Source organism: Pholcus phalangioides, unplaced genomic scaffold (assembly GCF_987345545.1).
Source record: "Pholcus phalangioides strain wild (caught in Gottingen) unplaced genomic scaffold, Ppha-v1.0 ptg000010l_1, whole genome shotgun sequence".
Lineage (NCBI taxonomy): Eukaryota > Metazoa > Arthropoda > Arachnida > Araneae > Pholcidae > Pholcus > Pholcus phalangioides.
In genome coordinates, this window is record NW_028301603.1 from 27,024,646 (window position 1) to 27,052,354 (window position 27,709).

The 27,709-nt window shown below is 39.7% G+C and overlaps 1 protein-coding gene across 2 annotated transcripts in view; it reads right to left on the bottom strand.

The window, feature by feature from the left end:
* NAT1 (N-acetyltransferase 1) overlaps positions 1–27,709 on the bottom strand; it is a 107,976-nt gene that overhangs the window by 25,524 nt on the left and 54,743 nt on the right. The window lies entirely within an intron of this gene.

Sequence of the window (27,709 nt, forward strand, 5' to 3'; positions counted from 1 at the left end):
AAAGCCGGTTTTTAGTAGCAGGTTTTCTATGCCGCGCGCAACGTGAATCACCCAGCGCGACACGGCGTCTATTCATCAATATGAAAAACAGTACTACTGTTTTCCTACAGAGCGCAATACGGCTCACGACAGCGCTTTACGTCGGGCGTGATTGGCAGACGCTTCTGGGGGAGTTAAGCGTTGTGTGCCGCGAGTTTCAGCGATCTTCCCTTCATTTTTGTGTTGTGTTTCTTCCCTTTAAACCGGAGCATGCAGCCGATAGAGTAGATGACGCCAGGGTCATATACTATATAGCCGTCCTGAGCCGATGCGCCACGCTTGGAAAACGCAAATGCGTAACCTCATTATGTAACTCATTTCTGCCGACACGAAATGATCCAGTTAGGTTCACGCGGCGCAAAAAGCCTACTCCTAGGAAAATCTGGCTTCAAGGATGAACGTTCGTTACGGGATCCCAAGAGAGATAAACCCATTGTGTCTCTCATGGAATCTCTTGTGTGTGGATAGAGCCTGTTCCTTTTTTTTTTTTTTTTTTTTTTGCCTTTTTATTTACGGCAACCAATCTGCGAAACAGATTCGCTTTCTCCACTGGACTTCAGTTTTTAGCACTTTAAGGCGCGGCGGCGAAAAGATACACTTTTCGTCGTCCCTTACTCCAGTGGAACTGAAATTTTTTTTCCTTTCTTCTTTTTCAGTAGCTAGTTGTAATGTGAATAAAACACATAAAACACGTCAAAAAACTGCGGAAAGCAGTGACATTTTGCGGTTTCTCGGAATTTTAGTAGTGAGATATTGGCTGTAAGCAAATGGGAAGGAGGGATAAAATAGGAATAGCAGTAGAGAATTGCGGTTAAAAAAAAGACGATTGCGGTGAATGTAAGAAAAATAGGAAAGCTGCGAGGTCTGCACTCAGTATACTGTGTAATATAGGAGGTTCGAGACATTGTTTCGCTGCATAAGTAAAAACTTAAAAAAACTTTCTCACCACTGGGCATGGGGGAATTTTCGCTTACTGGTTCAGCGGAGTGATGTCGTTCTATGGACCATCGATTTCCAACGCTGACCAGTTAGCGACATAGGCAGGAAAACACGTCAAAACTAGCGATTCGGTAAAAAAATCGTATTTTTAGAAGCAAAAGCGTATAATAGTATTAATTTACTAAATACGACAAAATCGTAACGGTTGGCAGGTATGCACAACCATTGGATGTTCCAATCCCATCCCCTGCTTTCACATTTCCTATTACAAAGGGAGAGAGCGTATTTCTTTCTATTTTCTTCCTCTTTATATTCGGGGGAAGTTTCCTCTTATTTTTCTAGGCAATGCTATTCATCACCATGGGGAATGCCTATTCTAAGAAAGATCCCTTCAGAGAAAAAAAAAAAAAAGGACCTTTTCAGGCGTGGCTGCAAAAAGTAAGGAGTTATAAGGGCCCTTCCAGAGGGAAATGAAAAGTTAGGAGTTTTTAATGAGTTTGTAAGGATGTGCGAACCCTGATTACTTACACACTAGTCATTAATCTATGCTTTCTTTAACCCTTTACCGATTCTTGAAGGATACTGGGAGGTTCGTGAAAATAACCTATTTTTGCTTTCTGAAATGGACTCGTCCAAACTTTCACCTCTCACCTAATCCCCCGTCCTTCCTTCCATTCAGTTCTTATTCATGCCGGCCACAGCGTTGCTGTTCATTTTTTCGTTTCAAGATACCCTGTGGAGACAAATTGTAAACTGAAATCATCCTTCTTTATACAGCATTTTTCTTTTATGTAAAGGAGTATTCACCCAACTCTTTTTTATTCATGAAAGACATGTATATACGCGTACGAGTCAATTTTATCCCTGTACGCGTATACGGGTCCAGCCGAAGGTCCGGTTAGTTATTTATTCGTGAGCGGCGGTATATCGCCCTTTCTCTTCAAGATATTCTCGCCAACTTTGCCAATTATTTTTTTCCTTTTCTCGATTTTTTTTTATTTTGTAGAAGTGAACTATTAATATATGAATTTTTAATTCAAAAGACAACTTCAAAAATTAGAAAAGACAAGTGCTTCCAGATATAAACTTTCGTGTATCTCGATATGAAAACAAATAAGTTTTACCAAAAAAAATTCGGGCCCCATTCCAATTTTACGTTAGCATCAGGAGGGGGAGGGGGTGTATTCGTTGATTTTTTGATTACGAGAAGGGCGACAGTACGAAGCTTGTAAAAACATGAAATTGGGTCCAGCCTGGTGTCATTTTTTTGAGTGGAGTGTCTATGCTACGCTGACTTTTAACAAAGACAGAGGAGTAAAAATATTGGCAAAATTCTGCCGACAAAAGAGGAATCTAATTTATTTTTGGTTCTGTCAGAGAAATTACGAATAACTGACGTTCTACCCAGGGCCGCAACCAGATGCTTGGTCACCTGGGGCAAGTGCGCATTTTGGCACCCCTTTGTAATGTTGAAGGTAAGGTTTGAGAATGAAATTTGCGCCCCCTCTGGTCCAGCGCGCAGGGCACGAGATCCGTCTGCTCCCCCCTAGTTACGGCTCTGGTTCGCCTCCTCCATTAGAAAACAAAAAGTGAAGAAGTAACGAAATATTTTCGCACACTTGTTGCTGGTGATGCGTTGAAACTTACAGGCGTACAACTAGGAACATGATCGCAACGTATTGGAGGTGAGGGGATAAACTTAATTTTTCCGCTTTCAAAGTTGCAAAAAGTGCTTATGCACAGTATATCTCCTTGAAAAACTTCACCCTGCTACTGTGCCTCTAGTTCCAGCCATATTGAACTTCCTCCAACTCTTGTGATTGGGGGGGGGGGGTGATATGAAAGGGCATTATGTTTACCCATGCATACAAAAGCGACATGATATTCACAAATATACGGATAACCCTTCAATCATAATTCAACCTCCCTCCTCCCAACTGTGGCCCTCTTGCATTTTCAGTGTATCTCCGTCATAGGCGTCTGCAGAATTTTCTCGAGGGGGTGGGGGTTCAAAATATTTTCCTTCTGGGGGGGGGGGGTGTTACGTTTTTTCCTGCAAAATAACACTATAATCTCGGTTTGAGGGGAGGGATTAGAACCTCAATATCCCCCCCCCCACGTACGCCAATGATCTTATGCTTGTGATAAAAAGTAATCAGAGAGAGAATCCCCTTCTTATTGGTTAACATAGCATATAAAAGGTATTTAGTTTCGATATAGCATTTTTTTACCGAAATAATTTTTTTCTAATTTTTGGTTGACTTGGAGGAGGGGATACAGACCCTCTATGCACCTCCCTGCTTACGCCTCTGCTTATGACGATATATTATCCACTATCTTATCTCCTTATAGCTATGATATACGTGTACTTGTGGTCTCTTGTTCGTGACTATATACTCGCTGTCGGAACTTTCAATTGGAAAATCGGAATCGCCTGAATCCTCATCAAACAAAATACGACGAATTTCTTCATACACGAGACTTTCTTTTGGCATTTTCCAAATCGAAAGTGATGCTTCAAATCGATAATTGACAACTTAAACATAGAAATGGTAAACATTTAAAATTCTCAAGAGTAAGGAAAAAGGTCAACCTATTCACGTTTGGATAGAAATGGAATGTGAGTTTTGAAGAAAAATATCTATTAGTAAAACCAACGTTGACCTTTGGATAAGATCGTATATGTGGGGAAGAAAAGGGGCTGGCCATTTTCTGAATGCACTACCTAGAAGCGATAGAAAACTCGATTTGGGAGCCATACGAAAACTTTACAATCAATTTTGTTGTATGTATTCACGTACTAATCCGGTGCCAGTGTACTTTATTTGGAACACTCCCATAAAAACAGCCCACTTATAAGGTATTATCTGCTTCGTAAGAAAAAGAGGTAAAATCACTATGTGGAATTGTCCCTTTTGCGAAAATGAGTTTTTCAAACTTGACAATGAAAGGACATAAATCCCCTGAACAAATTACAGCCGTGCCTTTTTTGCTCACGTTGACTGTCTTCTTATCAATAATTCTAACCCCAGTTGGTAGTAAACGCAGATGTTTATCTAAACGCTAGATCTCCGTAGAAAATGAGGAAGTCATATACCACTACAATCGGGCAACAATCAGAGGCGTATTTACTGTTTTGCCTCTCTTCTCCCATTCTATTCTAATATTCTTGACCACTTATTCCTAGAATTCACCACCCTGGGAAATATCCGTCTTGGACTCCCACTCTTGTGAAAACGCCTGTGTCTGTAAATCAGTAAATCACGCTTTGGGCCACTCGCATGCTGGCATACTGTTTCGGTCATTCACGTGCTCACACAATCTCTACGTTCCCCCCTTTTGGTCACTCACATGATAGCATACGCTCTATGCCACGATTTTGATCGCTCACTGACCTAGCATAGTCGCTCTTTAGGTTACGTTTTGGTCATCCACATGCTTGCACCCGATCAAGGTCACGATTTTGATCGCTCATTAACCAGGTCTCTCGCTCTGTAGTTCTTTGCTTGGTCATTAACACGCTTGCAACAATTCACGCTTTTGATCGCTCACCGACCTGGGGTCACTCGCTTTCTCTTTTGGCCATCCACGTACTTGCACACGCTCTAAGTCAGGGTTTCACAATTCCCAGGCACCAGGTCACTATGACGAATATAGAAATTTGGCATTGGTGCCTAAAATGTTATATGTTTGATTGCTAAATTGAAGTGTTAGGATAACAAAGTTTTTGGTAATTATGTCAGTGTGTCTACCAACATGGAGAAAGGTTGCTGATTCCTAGATAAGCTGAAAAAAAACATTATTTTCAAAATAAAGCCATTATTTAAAAAAAAATGCTTGGCTCCTATGAAATTTGGTTGGTGCTTAAATTATTTTTTGATTTGTCAAACCCTGCTCTAGGTCACTCACTCTAGACAGAAACTGATTTATGATTTTGCCACTCTTTTCACATTCTACTAATTTTCTCGGCCACTCATTCCTCAAACTTGCCGCCCTTTGCTATAACTCGCTAGGCTCCCCCGTAACAATGTGTTCCCCCCCCCACATTCTTTATTTGGGTGTTTTTTTTTATCATTGCACGGCCATTTTATGCACAAAAATGGGCGTAATTGAGCCTGTGCAGTCTCATGGTTCGTACTCTTCCAACGAAAAAAAATTCAAGGACTATTCAAGCACTTTTCAAGGTAAAACTTAAAAATTCAATGCCTTTTTTACAAAAGCATATTTCTAACATGAATAGGCGCATATTTAATTTTGATTAAAACTTTCAGAGATTACATTTCTCCCTACTTTATTTCACATCATCTGTAATGAATAAAGGAGGCCACATACACATATATATCATACAAAACATATGACACATTGAATAACACAGTTCGTGCCTGTCAATTTCCTCATTGAAACGTAGTTTAGTCTCTAAATATTGCAATTAATTTCCTTTTAAAGACTAAAAAAAAGAACTCTTCTAAAGATAAAAAAAGATTAAATTATTTCTTTCATTAATTCTGAATTTATTTATTTCATTAATGCTGGAATAATTTTTTTCATTAAAGCTGGAATAATTTTTTTCATTAATTCTGGAATTTTTTCATCAATTCTGGAATTATTTCTTTCAACAATTCTGGAATAATTTTTCATAACTTTTGGAATAATTGCTTTCATCAATTTTGGATTTGTTTCTTTCGCTAATGCTGAATTTTTTTATTGATTCTAAAATTATTTCATTAATTTTGGAATTATATTTCATTAATTTTGGAATTATATTTCATTAATTTTGGAATTATATTTCATTAATTTTGGAATTATATTTCATTAATTTTGGAATTATATTTCATTAATTCTGTAATTCTTTCTTTCATTAATTCTGTAATTCTTTCTTTCATTAATTCTGTAATTCTTTCTTTCATTAATTCTGTAATTTTTTCTTTCATTAATTCTGGAACTATCTCTTTCATTAATTTTGGAATCATATCATCGATACTGAAATTCTTTCTTTCATCAATGCTGAAATTCTTTTATTGATTCTAAAATTATTTCATTAATTCTGGAATTATTGCTTTATTAATTTTGGAATTATCTCTCATTAATTTTGGAATTATATTTCATTAATTCTGTAATTTTTTCTTTCATTAATTTTGGAATCATATCATCGATACTGAAATTATTTCTTTCATTTATTGTTTTAAACTCCTTTAAACAACTATGGATGCCATTAGAAAATAACGGAGATGCGCCGACATCCAACGCGTCACGTGATCTTCCAAGTAATTATGTAGACCACTGACGTCATACCAGCGCCGGTACTAGAACGCGGGAGGGGGGGGGGGGGGGCAACTGCCCCGGGTGGCAATTTTTAGGTGAACACCGTTATAAAATTATCGAATTCCGAATTGGTGGGGGCGGCAAGACAATACAAAAATCCTAGTTACGGCCCTGCGTCATACTCCCTCCAGTAATATAAGCTCAATGGATTTCAGCGCCGATTCACCCATTGAAGTACAGCTTGCATTTGGCGACATTTTCGTCTGGCACACTCAGCAACCAATCTTGATAGAAGGGATTTTTCAGCCACACAAGTAATTAAAAGTACACACACTTGTTACTCATTTTTTGTTTTCTTTCTTTAAAGAACCTTATACAACCTTAGACAGCATGGGCGGAGATACGGGGGGGGGGGGGGATGTGAAGTTGACTGATCTAATGTACACATGCATATATGAATTGACATCATCATCGTGCCCCCCCCCCCAGACTTCCAAGTCAATCTTCGCCTATAGTTTACAGTAATCAGAGGAAGCTTCGCTCACTTACGAACCGAAAGGCTGAAATTATTTATTTCGGCAAAAATTATGGCACTTTTTTTATTAAGATATTGATTTCTCAAGTCCTCCAGAAAAAATACCTAGTACAAAAGTTTAATGACTTCCAACGACTCTAAATACGTCTACGTACGATCACAGAATACATGCTACCATAAAGCCGGGTTTTCCTAGAAGTGGGTTGTTGCGATACCTTCTAGAACAGAAGGACTTCTACTCTAGAAATAGGTATTGGTTGGTTGTTGGGGGTCAGAGTGTGCCGACTGAGCTGAAGAAAAAAAACAACGATCGGAAGTTCATTTTGAACTCTAGCTTTTATTCCATAAAAGTTGCAAGGAAAAAAAAACAAGATCATTTACGATCATAAAAGAAATAAATAAATAAAACGGCCGATAAATAACAACCGGCAATCTCGGAGAAAAAAAAACAATCCCGACATAGACGCGGAAAAAAACCAGCCTACAGTACAAAGCCGAGCTCCCGTGAGCATGCCGCCAGCGATTTACATATTGCGTCGGGCCGAGCGGTTCCACGTGCACAGAGAATAAAAAGGGAAAAAACATTCCAACATAGGTTTTTGGCACCGCATGAACCGAACTGTATTATTTCGCGTCGACAGAAACGTTTCACATAATCACACTACGCGTTTGTGTATTCCTACCGTGGCGCATCAGCTCACGGCCCTGCTATCAGCTACTCTGTCATCTGCATGCTCCGGTTTGAAGGGAAGCATCGAGCTCGATGAAGGGAAGTGAAAGAAAACAAAAATGAAGAGAAGATCGGTAAAACGAGTGGCGCACAACGCATTTGACTCCTCCAGAAACAGTCGGCCAATCACGCCCGACGTAAAACACTGCCGTGTGAGGCTTGTCGCGCTCTCTAGGAAAACAGTCGAACTTGTTTTCTTATTATTATTGAGTGGACGGCGTGTCACGCTGGGCGATTCACTTTGCACGCGGCACAAAAAACCTGCTCCTACGAAAACCCGGCTTTATAATAATGGAGAAAAACGTGCTTTAAATCCAATTATCGAGGGTTATTGGCTACTAAGGCTTTTTCCCTGTGCTTTGCACTTTTTTAAGGACGTCACTTACGAAGTAAAAAAAAAAAAAGTGGCGAAAACTATTTCGGAAAACACAAATTTTTCAAGGACTCTCACAGAATTCTTAAAAAAAAATTCTTTTTCAAGGACTCTCACAGAATTCTTAAAAAAAAATTCTTTTTCAAGGACTCTCACAGAATTCTTAAAAAAAAATTCTTTTTCAAGGACTCTTATTTATTTTTAAGGACTCTTATTTATTTTCAAGGACTCTTATTTATTTTTAAGGACTCTTATTTATTTTCAAGGACTCTTATTTATTTTCAAGTACTTTCAAGGCCTTGAAAATGAACTTTTTTTTTCAAGGACTTTTCAAGGTTTTCAAGGACCGTACGAACCATGAGTCTGGTGACAAATCCTAAAGGCAGCCGTCCCAGAAGGAAGTCAAATCGTATTGCTACAGGTTTGTGTACTAACCTCTCAACTAACAATCAAAAACCTTAGTAATACGCTAAAGAAATAAAACAACACTTGCAAAATTGTGCACAAAATGAAATATACTACTAGTATTATACTACTATCACGGGCTCAGTTCATGTGCATGTTAATGTCCCTTTGCAACATGCCTTATGTTTTTTTACACAAAAACATAAGGCACTAAATATGTTTTTTTACACAAAAAAACATACCGTAATTTTTTTGCTTTTTACAAATTTTTTTGTATTGCTTTTACAGTCCTAGTAAATGATATCGGTCGGCGATTAGTCATGTTTATCCAAACATAGAAGGTTTTCTTTGTGTGAACTGAAAATATGCGTATTGATGACCAGGGCCGCAACTAGGGGTGGGGGACAGGCGGACATGGTGCCCGGAGGAGTGGGCGCTAATTTTTGCGGCTTGATTTTCCAACTCCCAGAATCACAACAAAGTGCTTTTATACATTTTTGTCACTAAAATTGCCACCCCCTCAAATTTTCCGTACGGGGCAGCTGTCCCTCTCTAACGCATGATCCAAATATATAACCATTAGACAAAGTAACAGAACTTGCGAAGCATATGGCCGTTAGGAAAGGAGTCTCAAGGTTGTGAACGTTTTCAAGCAGGACCGTTCCCAGTTTCCTAGTAAAAATTCATTTCAGCTCATGTAGAGAATCTTTTCATGCTTTTCATTCGATACGAGGGGCATCATCCCCATAACAATAATTGTTACAATAGTACATTAAAATTCATTTTCACTTCTAAAAATCTTATTAGGAGTAAAATAATTCTCCGAATTTTGGGTAAAGGAAAGTTCTTTTCATGAGAGTATCGACATAATTGTAATAAAAAAGAATAAAACATTTTCTGAAAATTTCAGAAGATGGAGGCTTTCAGAAGTTCAGTACGGATAACATTACACAAATGACACCGAACTTTCGGAAATGTAGCAATGTTCCAATTAATAAATTGCCAGGATTTTGTTCAGATAGAGCACCTGTTATGACAGGCTCAATAAATTGTGTTGGTATGCAACTAATAAAACAAAATTATTTGACGCTGCGTGTCCTTTTTTTTGCACATAAGCTGGCTCGAATTGTAAGTCAAGTTCCAGGAAAACGCAACAATTGCAGAAGTACAAGATACCATAAATTCTAAATATCTAAATAATATAATCTATTATAAGCAATAAAATTTAACACATATTGATAATTTTAAAATTCTTTTCCCAAAATTATTTCGCCAACGTCGTGGGTAACAACATGATAGTGTAACCTCTCGTTTTGTTGTATTGTTGCAAACAACAGTCAGCTTTATCGAAGTGGAGCTTCCGGAATACAACTGATGGGGCGTATACGCTTGTCTTTCTCGTTCCCGCCTCTGACGACAGCTGTCAATCATCCCTCCCTGCCCTTTCACAAAAATGTCTTATATACCCATACCCCCCATCTCGGCCGGCTACGAGCGGTTTGGCTGTTTGCATGTAGAGCCGTCTACGGCCGGATTGGTTTTTATAGAGTTAAAGAATATAAAATTAAAGAAATTTTAACTTACAAAAATAATGACTATTTATAAAATATATCATAACTAAAGATAAAGAATCATACTTGTGAAATATTTCAGAACATTTTATTAAAAAAAACGGAGGAAAACACTTCTTGAATAGATTTACATCAAGTATTAAATAATTTTACCCTTTGTGAATAATTGTCCATTTGTTTCATTAGAAACACTAGTTTGAATGCTTTGTCTACTCTTAATCTGTTTTGCTATTTGGAATGAACTACACCTTGAAAAAATACTTTCAACACAGGCATCAATGATTTGGCTGTAGTTCGTGTGTTTGCAAATTACATATCCAGGCCTCGAAGTGAAAATTTGAAAAAAAAAAGTAGGAAAAATAGGAACACCATTGAGAAAAAATAGGAAAAAAATAGGAGGGAAAAAATGGAATTCCCGAATTATCGTGGCATTTAAAAATGTTGTTCCATTAAGATTCACACCTTATATACTTTAATTATAGTATTATCTATAGATATTTTAGGAAACTGAAGTTCTAATGAATTTCAAAATAGTTCATTTCCACAAGAATATGGACGAGGTACACGTGTGGTTTAGTAGTAGTTCATTTCCACAGCCGCTGTGGTGGTCGAGTGGTCATCATGACGGACTCGTATCGCAAGGATCTGGGTTCGAACCCCACCGTCACCGCAGTAGTGGTCAGCTGAAGTTTGTTTCCTGTGGTCCCCAACTTTGAGGAGCAAATGCGAGCCGATCTCACCATTAAAAAGTCTCGCCACAGAGAGCAACACGCCTACAACGATAAATTATTCAATCATTACACTTCACTCACAGTTAGAAAACCTGGTGGCAGATGACAGCACGACACATAACAAGCATTGCACAGAAACAAACTTCACGTCAGGTTTCACTACACGTACACACACATTCCCGCATGTACCAATTCGTTAGAGGTTCCGCAGAGGAATATGGACGAGGTGCATGTGTGGTTTAGTAGTAGTAGTAGTTCATTTCCACAGATCGAAAACAATGTAAATAGCAAAACTAAAAAGAAATTAATCAAATTACCACAGTTATTTGAAAAGTCTAACTATTGATAGTGATTCCCCCCCCCCGTTCTTTTCGAAGAAAGAAAAAAAAACCTGTCTAGGTGCCATATAAATGTAACCCATTGTCCACAGGCTGAACGTGCCCCGGAGTCATCTGTTGTGGCTCACAACTTCAAATCTTATTTTGTAAAAATGAACCAAGCGACACTTCCATATCGTTCAAGAGACCCTGCGGCACAGATTCAGGTCATTCAAGTGGCTCGCATCACATTCGCAGATCACCGCAGCACAGTTCCAGATTACCCAAGTTACCCCAGCTGCTGTTCTATTTCACTTAAATAACCTATGGCACATTCCTAGATCAGTAAATATGTCGCAGAATATTTACAGATCGCCGCGGCACAGTTCCAGAGCACTCATTTGACCCATGGAACTTGTAAAAGAACACTCAAGTAACCTGCATCACGGTTTCACATTCTCTAAGTATACTACTATTATTAAACCAGACATGTAAATCCTCCATATTCCTCTGCGGAACCTCTAACGAATTGGTACATGTTAGAGTGTACGTGTAGTGAAACCTGGCGTGAAGTTTCGTTTCTGTGTAATGCTTGTTATATGTGTAGTGCTGCCATCTGCCACCAGCTCTTCTTTAAGTATACTGCGGCACATTCCCAGATCATTTAGGTGACCCACGGAAAATTTACAGATCACCGCGACACAGTTCCAGAGTACTCAATTGACTCAGACATATTTACAGGTCAGCTTTAGTGACCCGCGACACATTTCGAAATCAATGAAATGGCCAACACTCTACTGAATGTTGAACACTGCTGATGTAACACCTCCTGGAGTTACATTACACCCGAAGGATACAACGATTAGAATGGCCTGCATATTATGTTCATGAATTTTTTTTTTCATAGACAACTGCAGTCGTCAATAGCATACACATGAACCTAGTTATGCCTTAAAACAGACATGCTAACCAATGGCACCTCAGAGTTACCTTATGTGGCCCAGGACGAGTAACAAAACCACACAAGTGGCTCGCAAACGACCATCCATCAAATCATTTAAGTAGGACTCATTTCCAGATTACTTCAGTGGCCAGCGGCACATTTCCAGATCATTTATGCTGCCAACGGCATATATACAGGTCACCTAAGTGACCCCAAGTGCATTTCCAAATCACTTGAGCGACCCGCGGTAAATCCCCAGTTCACTTAAATGGCTCGTAGTGCAGTTGCAGATTACTGTAAGTGTCTTGAGGCACATTTACATATCATTTGAGTGGCCCGCGGCACGCTTTGAGATCATTTGAGTGGCTCGCAGCACACATATCACCTAATGGTCTGCAATACATTAACACTTTAAATGGCTCGATGTATTTTTTATAGATTATTTTAGTGGCACTCTTGACACATTTTTAGACTCCTCAAGTGGCCTGCTGCACACTTTCAGATCATCCAAGTGACTTGTGGCACATTTCCAGATGACTCAAGCGGCCCACGGCACACTTTCAGACCACCTGAATGACTCGCGGTACATTTCAACTTAACTCAATCTTTTGAAGTGTGCGGGGCTACTTCATTAATTTGAAAACGTGTCGCGGGCCACTTAATTAAATGATCTAGCACAGCATCTCAGGTTATAAGCGTGATCTGTGAATGTGCTGCGGGTCACTCAAGTGATATGGAAATGTGCCACAGGCCACTTGAGTGATCTGGAAATATGCCGCGAACCACTTAATTTATCTGCAAGTGTACCGAGGCCACTTGAGGCACGCCATATTTAGGCCATGGGTTGAGCACATGCTTAAAAAAGGGGGCCGTTCAAGCATTAAGTCAGCAAATTTTTAGCTATTTTTGACCCTTTCTCCCCTTGTTAGAAAAAGTCAGCAAAACTCTTATCCTCCCCCTTTCAGCAAAATTTCGTCAGCGCTCTGCCCCCACCTCCTAACGCATAGTGGGTGGATCAGAGATGTAAGAGGGGCTCGAGGTCTCCCCCCCCCCCAGATGGTCAAAAATATATTTTTTTATCAAAAAATAATTTTTTTAATAATTAAAATTTCGAAAGAAAATATCTTACTACAATGAATTTCAGTTAATTTCAATTTTATTTGTGGTCAAGAACTCAAATTTTTTAAGACATTCATTGCGACCCTACCTATAAGCCCATAGGCAACCCTTGACCCGCGGTAAACACTTGGCCTGTCCCTTTCAAACCTAATTTTGTAAAAATGAACCAAGCGACACATTCACAGATCGCTTAAGTGACCCGTGACATAATTCCAGACCATTTAAGCTATCCGTGGCACATTTATAGATCCCTTGAGTAACATGTGGCACAGTTTTAGAGCACTGGCGCGGTTGTAAGTGCTGTTCTATAACACTCGAGTTATCCGTGACCCATTCCCAAATTACTTAAATGATCCGCGGCATAATCACGGATCACTTGTGTGACACGCAGCACAGGACCAGGGCACTTGGATCCGCTAAGTATTTAGAGATCACTAAAGTGGCTCTGTAGAAGACTCAATAGGGAGAATGTTAGTTCAGGTGCCCACAAACTAGCGAAAAGTTCCCTTCAAACCGGAGCATGCAGCCGATAGAGTAGCTGACCCCAGGGCCATATACTCAATATAGCCACCCTGATCTGATGCGCCACACTTGGAAAACACAAATGCGTAGCGTGATTATGCAACACATTTCTGCTGAAGCGAAATGATCTAGTCAACACCCCCTATAGAGGAAGTGTTGATTCAGTTGGGTTCACGTGGCACGAAACTAGGAAAACCCGGCTTTAAACGATCATACGAGATACCGGGAGAGAAACCTATAGTCTCCAATGGAATCTATTGTGTGTGGACAGAGCCTGTCTCTACCCCTGCCCCTTTTTTTGCCCTATTTACGGCAACCAATCTCCCAAACAGATTCGCTTTCCCTACTGGACTTCAGTTTTTAGCACTTTGACTATACGGCACAGGGGTGAAAAGATAGTTGTCGTCATCCCCTGCTCCGATGGAACTGAAAATTTTTTGTTTTTCCCTCTCTTTTTCAGTAGCGGATTGTGAATAAAGCACGTCAAAAAGGGACGGAAAGCAGTGAAATTTTTCGGAATTTTCGTAGTGAGATATTGGCCGTAAATAAAAGGAAGGAAGGGATAAAATAGGAATAGTAGGAGAGAATTGGAATAAAATAGGGCAACTGCGACGAAAGTAGGAAAATAGGAGGACATTTCTAAAAAATAGGAAAAGTAGGAAAAATAGGAGGTCTGCGAGGTCTGCATATCACTCTCTGTAATTGTTATCTTTACCAAAAACATTATAAAAACTATTCCACCACTCAAACTCAGGCATTGTATCAACAACCTTAGAGTGAAAAAAAAATAATTTTTTTTAGCATGAAAATGGTTCCAACTTTTCCAAAAACCAGAGTCAAATTTTTGTTTGATTAATTCAAGACCCTTATTTCTCTCTTCTTTTGTGACATTAATTCCCTATTAGAAGTTAACACTGATTAGATTAGAATAAATGCATCATACATGGTTCGTACTCTTCCAACGAAAAAAAATTCAAGGACTATTCAAGCACTTTTCAAGGTAAAACTTAAAAATTCAAGAACTTTTTTTTACAAAAGCATATTTTTAACATGAATAGGCGCATATTTAATTTTGATTAAAACTTTCAGAGATTACATTTGTACCTACTTTATTTCACATCATCTGTAATGAATAAAGGAGGCCACATACACATATATATCATACAAAACATATGACACATTGAATAATACAGTTCGTGCCTGTCAATTTCCTCATTGAAACGTAGTTTAGTCTCTAAATATTGCAATTAATTTCTTTTTAAAGACTAAAAAAAAGAACTCTTCTAAAGATAAAAAAAAGATTAAATTATTTCTTTCATTAATTCTGAATTTATTTATTTCATTAATGCTGGAATAATTTCTTTCATTAATTCTGGAATTTTTTCATCAATTCTGGAATTATTTCTTTCAACAATTCTGGAATAATTTTTCATAACTTTGGGAATAATTGCTTTCATCAATTCTGGATTTGTTTCTTTCGCTAATACTGAATTCTTTTATTGATTCTAAAATTATTTCATTAATTCTGGAATTATATTTCATTAATTTTGGAATTATATTTCATTAATTATGTAATTCTTTCATTAATTTTAATTCTTTCTTTCATTACTTCTGTAATTCTTTCATTAATTTTAATTCTTTCTTTCATTAATTTTAATTCTTTCTTTCATTAATTCTGTAATTTTTTCTTTCATTAATTCTGGAACTATCTCTTTCATTAATTTGGAAATTTAATTAATAATTAATTAATAATAATAAATAAAATTAATAATGTCATTAATTTTGGAATCATATCATCGATACTGAAATTATTTCTTTCATTTATTGTTTTAAACTCCTTTAAACAACTATGGATGCCATTAGAAAATAACGGAGATGCGCCGACATTCAATGCGTCACGTGATCTTCTAAGTAATTATGTAGACCACTGACGTCATACCAGCGCCGGTACTAGAACGCGGGAGGGGGGGGGGGCAACTGTCCCGGGTGGCAATTTTTAGGTGAACACCGTTATAAAATTACCGAATTCCGAATTGGTGGGGGCGGTGTAACGTATCGGGATCCGATCCCTCTACGTTAATGGTGGTCTTGTCGTTATGTGGGAAATTCCTTCTTATTTTAGACCCCAGGGACCTCTCAGTTACCGGAAACCACCCGAGGACCCACTGGCGAACCGGTAAGGGCCAGAGTGTTCGATTAGTTCGGCAGTCGGCGGGTGGGGTCTTTCGGCTGTCGAACGAGAACGGGCCAGAGGTCGGGCTACTGATGTCCCACATAAATTAATTCCCCTCATGACGACGATGCCGCTATTTTCGTGGAGGGGTTTGATCCAATATATGTATAGTTGGGCGAGGCTTAGCCCAGTTTAAATTATTTTTATCGAAGAACTTCCCGGGGGAGTTGTTGCAAGTCTCGTTGTGCGGATACGAAAATATAGTGTTGTACTCACTTATTTTCGGCGGGGGGCTGCAGACCTCCGTCGGAACAATTCATTTCATATTGTTATGTTTACATAATCGGGAGAGTCTGATCAGCTCTCCGGATTATGTCATGTTGCCAGATTCCAATGTAATTAAATTGTAATGTTTATAATAGTGACGCATGAATATGCAAATTCGATAAATTTGTTGAGGCGAAAAGGCCATGCGAGGACATGTGGTCCCAAACTTCTTGTAAAAGGGGAGTATAAATTCCTCCCTCTTTGTCTCTCACATTGCGTTCGTCTAATCTTGTTCTGTTCAACTGAAGCCCTCTAGTAGGACGGTTCACCGTCTTACTACCGTATCTATTGGCCTTAGGCTGAATTGTTAAAATGCAATAATCTACATTATTTGAATCCGTTTTCCGGCAGGTCCGGAATCAAAATATAAAACAATCTTCACAGTCAAAGTTCTTCATTGCTGATCGAGGTGGTCCGGCCCTCAACCGAGAGGCCCCCGGAGCTGATCAAGGTGGTTCGGCCCTCAACCGAGAGGCCCCCGGAGCTGATCAAGGTGGTTCGGCCCTCAACCGAGAGGCCCCCTGGAGCTGATCAAGGTGGTTCGGCCCTCAACCAAGAGGCCCCCCGGAGCTGAGCAAGGTGGTCCGGCCCTCAACCGAGAGGCCCCCAGGAACTGATCAAGGTGTTCCGGTTCTCAATTGAGAAAACTCCTCTGGTATTTACGGAAAAGCTAACAACATCGGATGTCCGATCGCTGCACAGGTTGACTGTTGTTGATCATCAATTGGTGAGCCAGTATCTTTACTGCTAACGTCAAATAGAGGGCTCCAAGATATACTAATCCATTGTTAAAATTAACTAACCCATATAATTGAATAAATAATAATATTTCATGCGAAAGTTTGTTTCTAATCATTTTCCACTTGTCGTTTGCCACTTTATTGCTGGATATTTCGAACCGGGCAAGCAACTCCCATAAGGGACGTTGCAATTTTGGGGGCTCGACCGGTTCTCAGTAAGTGTGGCAAACCGCGGGTGGAAAGTACTTTCGCTAAAAAAAAATTTTTTTGATATTTAACATTGATTTTAGAGATGAATTCTAATAATCATAGTACGCCTAGAAATTTAGGTGATGATGTTCGTGTACAAATTGAACCGGAACCAAGTGGTTCACAATCGAATAATGGTTCACAAATGAACTTTACTTATCCAACAATGTCAAATCCTTATAACGAGACGCATGTAATACTTCCCCCGGCATTACCTTTAAATCCCGCAAATGCTTTGGTTCCATTGACCCAACGCAGTGTTGGTAGTCTTATATTTTCAGGTAGTGGAGAAGACGTTAGAAGCTTTTTATTAAAATGTGAATCGTATTTTAATCTTTACAGTGTTCCTAATAAGATCGAGTTAGTTGTAAGCACGTTTGAAGGTCGTGCTCAGGCCTGGTGGCAAACGATAGGCAGGCACGAATGGGAAAAATGGGGCCCCCATAAATCGTGGGAAAGTTTCAAGGGCTTGTTATTACAAACCTTTTCAAGGTATCATACCAGGGTTGAATTAGCTCGTGCTTTATTCTCTGAAAAGTTTTCGACGGGCTCGTACCTTGATTTCGTATTACATAAGTTAGATCTTTTTCAGTCGTTCGATTTAACCGTTCCGGAGTCGGACAAAATTGAACTTATAATGTCACAATTACCCTATAATGTGAGAACATTTTTGGAAGTTAGGAAGCCTAATTCTTTGCAACAATTATTTGTAATGTTAGATCAATTTCTTGCAACGCGTGAAAATGTTCAAATTGAATCTCGTAAAAATTTTGAATCTTGTGAAAATTGTGTTGAGAAATTTCAACCTGAAGTTAGAAAAAATTGTGTGGGACCTACACAAAATGTAGTACAACCTTCAAGACGGCCTTTTAGGACAAATAAATTTTTTCGACAAGTTACCTGTTTTGGTTGTGGTCAAATCGGCCATATTGTAAAAAATTGTAAATCAAATGGGAATCAGGGAAACTAGACCTGGGATACATGAGAAGGGGTAGTGTATCCATGGGTAAAAAGACCTCTAGTAAAAAATTTAGTTTTCTTAATCCAGTTGTGAGAGTTAACAACAAGATTTTGACAGCAAAAATTGATACCGGTGCCGATTGTTCAGCGATCAGTTTCGATCTGGCTCGGCAGGTTGGTTCACCCACTAATCAAGTTAGACCCTATCACGGTGATAGATTTCAGTTGGCATCCGGTGAGTACTGTCAGCCTGTGGGGATTCTTCGGGCCCAAGTGGAGATACGAAACAGTGTCGTGCACACAGATCTGATAGTGCTCGCCAGGGTCCCATTTGGGATCTTGATCGGCAGTGATATTTTGAGTAAAACTGAAATTATAGTTGACTTCAAAAACTTTGAACTTAAAGGAGGATTGTTGTCATATAAAGGAGATGTTGATCAGGAAAAAATGCAAAATTTAGTAAGTAAATCGGAATTTGATTCCGATCAGAAAAAAAGGTTGTTTGAATTGTTAAAACAATTTCCGAATTTGTTCAGAAACATTCCCGGTAGAACTCACGTTGCTGAGCATAAGATCGTGACTGACGGAAAACCGGTTTTTCGATCCCCTTTTTCTCTTCCGCGATGGAAAAAACAATTAGTAGAAGAGCAGGTGCAACAGATGCTCTGTGATGACGTCATTGAGCCTGCCTCCACAAACTGGGCTTCCCCGTGTTTTTTAATCAAAAAGAAAACTGGTGATTGGCGATTTGTCGTCGACTATAAAAAGGTGAATAAAATTACGGCACCCGATCGGTACCCTTTGCCTTTCATCGATCAAATTCTACAACGAGTGGGTGACGCACGATTCGTCTCTACGTTCGATCTGGCCTCAGGGTATTGGCAAGTTCCAGTGCGGCTAGAGGATCGGGACAAAACGGCATTCATAACCGATTCTGGAATGTACCGATTTAAGGTAATGCCCTTTGGACTCAACAATGCCCCGGCCACGTTCCAACGCATGATGACTACAATCCTGGGCCACTTAGTCGGTAAGTGTGCCGATTTTTATTTGGATGACATTGTCGTTTACAGTTCGAATTTTGAGGAACATTTACAAAACTTGAAAACAGTATTTTCGTGTTTGGAAAAAGCAGGCTTAACTCTTAAGCCAGACAAATGTAATCTCTATAAAAAAAATTTGGAATATCTAGGTCTCTGTTTGACCAAAGAAGGATGGCACGTAAAACAGGACCAAACCGACGCCATTTTGAGTTTTTCTAGGCCTAAAACAGTAAAACAGGTGCAACGTTTTCTGGGACTCTGCGGGTGGTACCGGCAATTTGTTCCCCATTTTGGTGATGTCGCTAACCCCCTTTACGGCCTGACAAAAAAAGGGCAAAGGTTCAAATGGGACAAAATACACCAACAGGCGTTCGAAAAATTGAAACATCTCTTGTCTTGTGCTCCCGTTCTAACCACAAGAAAAAAAGATTGTGCCTTAAAAATTTACACAGATGCCTCAGGAATTGGGCTTGGAGCCATTTTGCAGCAAGTTGAGCCTGACGGGGAAAAGCCGTTAGCCTATGCCAGTCGTACCTTGAATTCAGCAGAAAAAAATTATTCGGTAACAGAACAGGAGGGACTCGCTGTTATATGGGCGTGTAATAAATTTCGAGCCTGGTTTTCAGGAGAACCTGTTACTATAGTAACGGATCACAGGGCAGTCGCCTGGTATTTTGAGGCTAAACAATTGAAGGGGAGGTTAAGCCGATGGGCTCAATTACTACAGGAATATCCTTTAAAGTTTGAATATAGAAAAGGTTCGACCATGCAGGCCCCTGATGCCCTGTCCAGAATGCCCGCTGTTGTCACCGCCGAAACTGATTTCGAGGAAAAAATTGATAATAAATTATATTTGTTCTCGTTTTTGGAATTACCTGAGTTAATTGTTCAACAGAAAAAAAATTACCAAGATATTATACAGTATTTTAATGATAAATCTGTCGGAAGACAAAAAATTGATGAAAAAATTGAAAAGTATTACCTTTTCGAAAATCAAAAATTGTTTTTTAGATTCAGGAATAAAAAATTGCTAGTAATTCCTCCACCATGTAGAGAGAAATTTTTGACTGAAATGCACATGCATCCCATTTCAGGTCACATGGGAGTCAATAAAACTCTTCAGCGATGCCGACAACGCGCGTTCTGGCCCGGTATGCGTAAAGATATAAAAAAATTTGTCCTGTCCTGTAAAAAATGCCAAACATGCAAATTCGACAATACGAGGCGATGGGGAGGCATGGTGTCAACCTCTGTTGATCATCCAGGAGAAATGGTTGGGATTGACACCATGGGTCCCTTTCCCGTTTCTTCCAGAGGGAACGTGCATCTGTTAGTCGTCGTCGATTATTTCACAAAGTGGGTAGAGTTATTTCCACTAAGACGAATTACGACAAGTGCAGTTGCTAAAAAGTTTGTTCATGAGTACTGTATGAGATATGGCTTTCCAAAACGATTAGTTTCCGATAATGGTTCTTGTTTTATATCAAACCTTATGAGGGAAACTTGTAAAGTTCTCCAGGTCAAGCAAAGGTTCACAACCCCCTATCATCCTCAATCAAACCTTACCGAGAGATTTAATAAGACAATTAAACAGATGATCTCCTGTTATGTTGGTGATAAACATAAAGACTGGGACAAAAATTTAACCTTTTTTGGTCTTGCTATTAGGTCGGTTCCCTCGGAAACTACGGGTCAGTCGCCAGCTAAATTGTTTCTTGGTAGAGAATTAGTTTTACCATTTGACTGGGCTATGGACATACCGGTTTGGGAAAGGGTGAGTTTGCCCGAAAACTTACTTAAGCAAGTTAAGGAAAATGTCAAAAAACAACAAAGGAGACAAAAAAGATATTATGACAAAAAAAGATTATTGCACACCTTTAATCAGGATGATTTGGTATTAAGGAGAACGCATTTCCGTTCTAGTGCGCAAGGCAATGTTATGGCGAAGTTGAAACCACGATGGGACGGCCCGTGTAGAGTCCTGGAAAAAATTTCACCTATTGTCTACCTGATAGTGGATTTATCCAATGATAATGTCTATAAAGTCAATGCTTGTGACTTGAAAAAATTCGTTAGTAGTGACCAAATCGTTCTTGAGCCTGTCCCGCAGTCACCTGAGAGTAGAGAGGTCCTTGTACAACACACTTCCAGTAATCCGAGTCGACATCATGTTTCACAAACGCCCTTAAATAGTGCTAATTGCAATAACTCTAGTACGTCCTTTAACCGGCAAAATCCCGAGGAGGACACCACTCCTAAGATGGTGAAAACGAATTTCATTAAATCTTCCGTAGGTTACTCTAAGTTTTTGGTTCCGATTCAGAGAGGGTGGCAAAGGGTTCTCGTTAAGAGGAAAAAAGAACCTCGTATTGACGTCTATTATTACTCTCCCGAAGGGACAAAATTCAGAAGCAGTGTTGAAATTTCGCGATACTTACAAAATCGGGATACTGATTTGGCTGTCGATAACTTTTCCTTTAGTGGGAAGTTTAATATACCAGGTGATATGTTAACATAGTTTTTGCAAGTATTTCTGTAAATTAACTTTTTTTAACCTATAGAATTTTTTTTTTTGGGAAAAATTCTTCCGTGGTGAGGGGGAATGTAACGTATCGGGATCCGATCCCTCTACGTTAATGGTGGTCTTGTCGTTATGTGGGAAATTCCTTCTTATTTTAGACCCCAGGGACCTCTCAGTTACCGGAAACCACCCGAGGACCCACTGGCGAACCGGTAAGGGCCAGAGTGTTCGATTAGTTCGGCAGTCGGCGGGTGGGGTCTTTCGGCTGTCGAACGAGAACGGGCCAGAGGTCGGGCTACTGATGTCCCACATAAATTAATTCCCCTCATGACGACGATGCCGCTATTTTCGTGGAGGGGTTTGATCCAATATATGTATAGTTGGGCGAGGCTTAGCCCAGTTTAAATTATTTTTATCGAAGAACTTCCCGGGGGAGTTGTTGCAAGTCTCGTTGTGCGGATACGAAAATATAGTGTTGTACTCACTTATTTTCGGCGGGGGGCTGCAGACCTCCGTCGGAACAATTCATTTCATATTGTTATGTTTACATAATCGGGAGAGTCTGATCAGCTCTCCGGATTATGTCATGTTGCCAGATTCCAATGTAATTAAATTGTAATGTTTATAATAGTGACGCATGAATATGCAAATTCGATAAATTTGTTGAGGCGAAAAGGCCATGCGAGGACATGTGGTCCCAAACTTCTTGTAAAAGGGGAGTATAAATTCCTCCCTCTTTGTCTCTCACATTGCGTTCGTCTAATCTTGTTCTGTTCAACTGAAGCCCTCTAGTAGGACGGTTCACCGTCTTACTACCGTATCTATTGGCCTTAGGCTGAATTGTTAAAATGCAATAATCTACATTATTTGAATCCGTTTTCCGGCAGGTCCGGAATCAAAATATAAAACAATCTTCACAGTCAAAGTTCTTCATTGCTGATCGAGGTGGTCCGGCCCTCAACCGAGAGGCCCCCGGAGCTGATCAAGGTGGTTCGGCCCTCAACCGAGAGGCCCCCGGAGCTGATCAAGGTGGTTCGGCCCTCAACCGAGAGGCCCCCTGGAGCTGATCAAGGTGGTTCGGCCCTCAACCAAGAGGCCCCCCGGAGCTGAGCAAGGTGGTCCGGCCCTCAACCGAGAGGCCCCCAGGAACTGATCAAGGTGTTCCGGTTCTCAATTGAGAAAACTCCTCTGGTATTTACGGAAAAGCTAACAACATCGGATGTCCGATCGCTGCACAGGTTGACTGTTGTTGATCATCAATTGGTGAGCCAGTATCTTTACTGCTAACGTCAAATAGAGGGCTCCAAGATATACTAATCCATTGTTAAAATTAACTAACCCATATAATTGAATAAATAATAATATTTCATGCGAAAGTTTGTTTCTAATCATTTTCCACTTGTCGTTTGCCACTTTATTGCTGGATATTTCGAACCGGGCAAGCAACTCCCATAAGGGACGTTGCAATTTTGGGGGCTCGACCGGTTCTCAGTAAGTGTGGCAAACCGCGGGTGGAAAGTACTTTCGCTAAAAAAAAATTTTTTTGATATTTAACATTGATTTTAGAGATGAATTCTAATAATCATAGTACGCCTAGAAATTTAGGTGATGATGTTCGTGTACAAATTGAACCGGAACCAAGTGGTTCACAATCGAATAATGGTTCACAAATGAACTTTACTTATCCAACAATGTCAAATCCTTATAACGAGACGCATGTAATACTTCCCCCGGCATTACCTTTAAATCCCGCAAATGCTTTGGTTCCATTGACCCAACGCAGTGTTGGTAGTCTTATATTTTCAGGTAGTGGAGAAGACGTTAGAAGCTTTTTATTAAAATGTGAATCGTATTTTAATCTTTACAGTGTTCCTAATAAGATCGAGTTAGTTGTAAGCACGTTTGAAGGTCGTGCTCAGGCCTGGTGGCAAACGATAGGCAGGCACGAATGGGAAAAATGGGGCCCCCATAAATCGTGGGAAAGTTTCAAGGGCTTGTTATTACAAACCTTTTCAAGGTATCATACCAGGGTTGAATTAGCTCGTGCTTTATTCTCTGAAAAGTTTTCGACGGGCTCGTACCTTGATTTCGTATTACATAAGTTAGATCTTTTTCAGTCGTTCGATTTAACCGTTCCGGAGTCGGACAAAATTGAACTTATAATGTCACAATTACCCTATAATGTGAGAACATTTTTGGAAGTTAGGAAGCCTAATTCTTTGCAACAATTATTTGTAATGTTAGATCAATTTCTTGCAACGCGTGAAAATGTTCAAATTGAATCTCGTAAAAATTTTGAATCTTGTGAAAATTGTGTTGAGAAATTTCAACCTGAAGTTAGAAAAAATTGTGTGGGACCTACACAAAATGTAGTACAACCTTCAAGACGGCCTTTTAGGACAAATAAATTTTTTCGACAAGTTACCTGTTTTGGTTGTGGTCAAATCGGCCATATTGTAAAAAATTGTAAATCAAATGGGAATCAGGGAAACTAGACCTGGGATACATGAGAAGGGGTAGTGTATCCATGGGTAAAAAGACCTCTAGTAAAAAATTTAGTTTTCTTAATCCAGTTGTGAGAGTTAACAACAAGATTTTGACAGCAAAAATTGATACCGGTGCCGATTGTTCAGCGATCAGTTTCGATCTGGCTCGGCAGGTTGGTTCACCCACTAATCAAGTTAGACCCTATCACGGTGATAGATTTCAGTTGGCATCCGGTGAGTACTGTCAGCCTGTGGGGATTCTTCGGGCCCAAGTGGAGATACGAAACAGTGTCGTGCACACAGATCTGATAGTGCTCGCCAGGGTCCCATTTGGGATCTTGATCGGCAGTGATATTTTGAGTAAAACTGAAATTATAGTTGACTTCAAAAACTTTGAACTTAAAGGAGGATTGTTGTCATATAAAGGAGATGTTGATCAGGAAAAAATGCAAAATTTAGTAAGTAAATCGGAATTTGATTCCGATCAGAAAAAAAGGTTGTTTGAATTGTTAAAACAATTTCCGAATTTGTTCAGAAACATTCCCGGTAGAACTCACGTTGCTGAGCATAAGATCGTGACTGACGGAAAACCGGTTTTTCGATCCCCTTTTTCTCTTCCGCGATGGAAAAAACAATTAGTAGAAGAGCAGGTGCAACAGATGCTCTGTGATGACGTCATTGAGCCTGCCTCCACAAACTGGGCTTCCCCGTGTTTTTTAATCAAAAAGAAAACTGGTGATTGGCGATTTGTCGTCGACTATAAAAAGGTGAATAAAATTACGGCACCCGATCGGTACCCTTTGCCTTTCATCGATCAAATTCTACAACGAGTGGGTGACGCACGATTCGTCTCTACGTTCGATCTGGCCTCAGGGTATTGGCAAGTTCCAGTGCGGCTAGAGGATCGGGACAAAACGGCATTCATAACCGATTCTGGAATGTACCGATTTAAGGTAATGCCCTTTGGACTCAACAATGCCCCGGCCACGTTCCAACGCATGATGACTACAATCCTGGGCCACTTAGTCGGTAAGTGTGCCGATTTTTATTTGGATGACATTGTCGTTTACAGTTCGAATTTTGAGGAACATTTACAAAACTTGAAAACAGTATTTTCGTGTTTGGAAAAAGCAGGCTTAACTCTTAAGCCAGACAAATGTAATCTCTATAAAAAAAATTTGGAATATCTAGGTCTCTGTTTGACCAAAGAAGGATGGCACGTAAAACAGGACCAAACCGACGCCATTTTGAGTTTTTCTAGGCCTAAAACAGTAAAACAGGTGCAACGTTTTCTGGGACTCTGCGGGTGGTACCGGCAATTTGTTCCCCATTTTGGTGATGTCGCTAACCCCCTTTACGGCCTGACAAAAAAAGGGCAAAGGTTCAAATGGGACAAAATACACCAACAGGCGTTCGAAAAATTGAAACATCTCTTGTCTTGTGCTCCCGTTCTAACCACAAGAAAAAAAGATTGTGCCTTAAAAATTTACACAGATGCCTCAGGAATTGGGCTTGGAGCCATTTTGCAGCAAGTTGAGCCTGACGGGGAAAAGCCGTTAGCCTATGCCAGTCGTACCTTGAATTCAGCAGAAAAAAATTATTCGGTAACAGAACAGGAGGGACTCGCTGTTATATGGGCGTGTAATAAATTTCGAGCCTGGTTTTCAGGAGAACCTGTTACTATAGTAACGGATCACAGGGCAGTCGCCTGGTATTTTGAGGCTAAACAATTGAAGGGGAGGTTAAGCCGATGGGCTCAATTACTACAGGAATATCCTTTAAAGTTTGAATATAGAAAAGGTTCGACCATGCAGGCCCCTGATGCCCTGTCCAGAATGCCCGCTGTTGTCACCGCCGAAACTGATTTCGAGGAAAAAATTGATAATAAATTATATTTGTTCTCGTTTTTGGAATTACCTGAGTTAATTGTTCAACAGAAAAAAAATTACCAAGATATTATACAGTATTTTAATGATAAATCTGTCGGAAGACAAAAAATTGATGAAAAAATTGAAAAGTATTACCTTTTCGAAAATCAAAAATTGTTTTTTAGATTCAGGAATAAAAAATTGCTAGTAATTCCTCCACCATGTAGAGAGAAATTTTTGACTGAAATGCACATGCATCCCATTTCAGGTCACATGGGAGTCAATAAAACTCTTCAGCGATGCCGACAACGCGCGTTCTGGCCCGGTATGCGTAAAGATATAAAAAAATTTGTCCTGTCCTGTAAAAAATGCCAAACATGCAAATTCGACAATACGAGGCGATGGGGAGGCATGGTGTCAACCTCTGTTGATCATCCAGGAGAAATGGTTGGGATTGACACCATGGGTCCCTTTCCCGTTTCTTCCAGAGGGAACGTGCATCTGTTAGTCGTCGTCGATTATTTCACAAAGTGGGTAGAGTTATTTCCACTAAGACGAATTACGACAAGTGCAGTTGCTAAAAAGTTTGTTCATGAGTACTGTATGAGATATGGCTTTCCAAAACGATTAGTTTCCGATAATGGTTCTTGTTTTATATCAAACCTTATGAGGGAAACTTGTAAAGTTCTCCAGGTCAAGCAAAGGTTCACAACCCCCTATCATCCTCAATCAAACCTTACCGAGAGATTTAATAAGACAATTAAACAGATGATCTCCTGTTATGTTGGTGATAAACATAAAGACTGGGACAAAAATTTAACCTTTTTTGGTCTTGCTATTAGGTCGGTTCCCTCGGAAACTACGGGTCAGTCGCCAGCTAAATTGTTTCTTGGTAGAGAATTAGTTTTACCATTTGACTGGGCTATGGACATACCGGTTTGGGAAAGGGTGAGTTTGCCCGAAAACTTACTTAAGCAAGTTAAGGAAAATGTCAAAAAACAACAAAGGAGACAAAAAAGATATTATGACAAAAAAAGATTATTGCACACCTTTAATCAGGATGATTTGGTATTAAGGAGAACGCATTTCCGTTCTAGTGCGCAAGGCAATGTTATGGCGAAGTTGAAACCACGATGGGACGGCCCGTGTAGAGTCCTGGAAAAAATTTCACCTATTGTCTACCTGATAGTGGATTTATCCAATGATAATGTCTATAAAGTCAATGCTTGTGACTTGAAAAAATTCGTTAGTAGTGACCAAATCGTTCTTGAGCCTGTCCCGCAGTCACCTGAGAGTAGAGAGGTCCTTGTACAACACACTTCCAGTAATCCGAGTCGACATCATGTTTCACAAACGCCCTTAAATAGTGCTAATTGCAATAACTCTAGTACGTCCTTTAACCGGCAAAATCCCGAGGAGGACACCACTCCTAAGATGGTGAAAACGAATTTCATTAAATCTTCCGTAGGTTACTCTAAGTTTTTGGTTCCGATTCAGAGAGGGTGGCAAAGGGTTCTCGTTAAGAGGAAAAAAGAACCTCGTATTGACGTCTATTATTACTCTCCCGAAGGGACAAAATTCAGAAGCAGTGTTGAAATTTCGCGATACTTACAAAATCGGGATACTGATTTGGCTGTCGATAACTTTTCCTTTAGTGGGAAGTTTAATATACCAGGTGATATGTTAACATAGTTTTTGCAAGTATTTCTGTAAATTAACTTTTTTTAACCTATAGAATTTTTTTTTTTGGGAAAAATTCTTCCGTGGTGAGGGGGAATGTAACGTATCGGGATCCGATCCCTCTACGTTAATGGTGGTCTTGTCGTTATGTGGGAAATTCCTTCTTATTTTAGACC